The sequence below is a fragment of the Neoarius graeffei genome, chromosome 16 (assembly GCF_027579695.1).
Source record: "Neoarius graeffei isolate fNeoGra1 chromosome 16, fNeoGra1.pri, whole genome shotgun sequence".
NCBI lineage: Eukaryota > Metazoa > Chordata > Actinopteri > Siluriformes > Ariidae > Neoarius > Neoarius graeffei.
The window spans coordinates 4,377,407-4,380,582 of record NC_083584.1 but is presented as its reverse complement, the minus strand read 5'-3'; the positions used below and the strand labels follow the sequence as shown (position 1 = coordinate 4,380,582).

The 3,176-nt window shown below is 39.5% G+C and overlaps 1 pseudogene; it reads left to right on the top strand.

Annotated features, from left to right (window-relative positions):
- LOC132901022 (uncharacterized) overlaps positions 1–2,284 on the top strand; it is a 22,047-nt pseudogene extending 19,763 nt beyond the window's left edge.
- Positions 2,285–3,176: the final 892 nt, after the last annotated feature.

Below are 3,176 nucleotides of genomic sequence, written 5' to 3'. Positions count from 1 at the left end.
AGATATTTCATGTTTTGTTGGCCAGGTTCATTTCATTAGTTAATATCCATCCATTCCTGCGTTTCAGACCTGCAACACATTCCAAAAAATGTTGTTACAGGGCAATTTAGGGTGAGTAATGAGGTAAAACAGTTAAATAATGATGTGATTTGAAACAGGTGATTTATAATCATGATTTGGTCCAAAATCCAAAAGATGGGACGAGGATCTCCCAGTTGATCAAAAAATGTGTGAGAAAATTATTGAAATGTTTAAAAACAATGTTTCTCAAAGAAAGATAGGAAGGGATTTGGATATTTCACCCTCTACTAAAATATCATTAAACCATTCAAGCAATCTGGAGGAATTTTGGTGTGTAAAGGGCTCAAGCCTAATCTGAACCCCCGTGATCTCCGATCCCTCACTGCATCAGGAACCGTCATTCATCTACAGCTGATAGAACCACATGGGCTCGGGATTACTTTGGAAAACCTTTATCAAGCTACAATACGGAGTTACATCCACAAACACCAGTTAAAACTTTACTGTGCTAAAAGGAAGCCTTATGTTAACTGTGTCCAGAAGTGCCGTCGACTTCTCTGGGCTCGGGATGGACCATCACACAGTGGGAACGGTTACTGTGGTCAGATGAATCAGTATTCCAGGTTTTTTTTTTTAGAAGAAATGGACGCAGTGTGCTCTGAAGATGAAAAAGGACCATCCGGACCAAAAGGACCATCCGGACTTGGAGTCTTCAGTCCATAAACAGCTTTAAGTGTCGGGAGAAGGAACGGGAACATTATACACATTATAAAGTGGGAAATGATTTACTGTAACTTTCAAAATTGAAAAATGTTCATTTTGAAAAAAAAACAATTAATGAGGTAAAACATCAAATGTGCTTTTGTATTGATTTGAGTGTGATACAGGTCAAAGAATATTTACAAATCATTGTTTTTAGTTTTAATTTCAATTTCAACACACCGTCCCAACTTTTTCTGATTTGGGGTTGTAGTCTACACTCGACCAAGTGAAGTCCACTTAATCCTGGGGCAAAGCCACTTGATCCCAGTCTCAGGAAGAAGTTTTTCATTCTCTGTTTATTAATTAAAAAGCTAACACCTTTTTAATAATAACCCAGTGTAAATAATCCTTTGTAATGTGGTTCTGTGTTCAGAGTGTCGAAGAATCTTCCATACCGCAGTCAGTGGATGACTCCCCACGAGTGTTTCCAGACTTTCATCAGCTCCATTTTCTACGTGGGAAAAGGCAAACGCTTTCGACCGTACAGCCACCTGTATGAAGCTCTGGAGTATTTCAAAGGAGACAAATCATCCAAGGTACAATACTCAAGAGATACTAGCTAACTACACTATGGGATAACAATGAAGTTAATCTCAGTAGTGTTAACATTAGCAAAAGAGAGTTAGTTAGCAGATATGGACTTACAATCCTGATGAAAGTGGATCTGAACGGGGAAAAATATGGCAACAACAGAAAAATCATGAGAATGAAATTCTAGAACACCATGGTGTTTTTGTTCCTGGTGTTTTTCAGAAACTCTGCTCGAAGGTGCAGCACATCCTGCAGGTGTGGAACTGTGGTCACGGTGTTATCTCGTTGCATTGCTTCCAGAATGTGATTCCTGTGGAGGCGTACACACGCGAGGCCTGCATGGTGGACGCCATCGGTACGAACTCTGTGCTCATGTGTGATAAACGATAAAAACAGACCATAATATCAGGATCTCTCTCTCTCTCTCTCTCTCTGTATAAAATGAATTCGTTACATTTCAATTCATTCCTCTCATCAGGTTTGAAGATGTTGACCAATCAGAAGCGAGGGGATTATTATGGGATGGTCTCCACCTGGCCTGCTAAGAGGCAGCGTGAGCTCGGGATTCACCTGCTGTACAGATCCATGCAGATTTTCCTGGCTGAGGGAGAGAGACAGCTCCGGCCGGCTGATATCAGGCGATGATGTCACGCTGTCTGTACGACACTGAGCGTTAGAGAGTCCTTTGGGTTAAATCAGTCAGATCCGAAATCCTGAGCGCACCACGGTTGATTTTACTCCATTAGTCATCAAACACTGTACCTGTTTCTGTACTCGTGCCCTACCCGTACTCCCTATTCCCATTATGTTGACACTTAATCTAAGCCGTGCATCGTGGAATCTACTCAGGGGTTACAAAAGTTTAATTTGTAAATTATGTTCCAGTATGATTTCAGACATGCTGACGAAAGACAAAAGTAGTGCACTATATAATCACTAAGTCCATAAAGTGGATTCTGATTGGCTGAAATAAGTGCAAACACTAACACGCCTGGGCTGTGTCTCAAATACTGCACTTTACACACTTAGTTCAATACGAGATCATATAATTAAATAATAACCATCCTGTCTCGAGCTGTTACAGTAAACTAATCAACGACTGGGTGGTGTGATGAAACAGTTACCATCCAGAAGCTGATTTTCCTGTCACACCATGTCCTAAAGATATTAAAAAAAACCACTTTTTTTTAAACCCATATTGTTTTATTTAATGTTCTGTGAAATAAGTTAGTTCCCAGTTCGATTATAAACAGTCGCTCCCTCACCAGCCTCTTTTCTCTCTAACATTTAGTAAGACAAAAAAACAAAAAATGCAGTTTGTTACCAAGAAACCACAAAGAATTGTAAAATTGTAATCCTGAAACAGTCGGAAAACTTGAACTTTACCTCTGACTGTTAAAAAGCACTGACACTAGAGACTCCTTCCAGAAATGTGAAAAAATAAAACTCTCCTCACAGAAAACTTCATATTAGTGATTTGAGCACGTTAACATAAACCTGTGAGTTGCAGCTGCGCTACTGTCAGAGCTGCAAGTTATCGACAATTTAATCAGCACCTTCTGACCAATCAGAGTCCAGAATCCAGCAGCGACATGCTGTACCAGTGCTTCATGACTGATGGAATAAAATTAGTCATTTTATAGCGCACTCTGTAGCATTATATTTCAATTAGCGTATCGTTAAACCCACAACAATCCGGTTACAGCTCAAGAAACCCTAAAAAATACTGAGAGTTCCAAAAATCATGATCACATTGGAACAGGCCACTGAAGTTAACAATAGGGTAAAAAAAAAAAAGCATTAATATTGTTTACCAAGACCTAGCAAGGACACTTTATTTTTGGAGGAAAATGTCTTAAAAT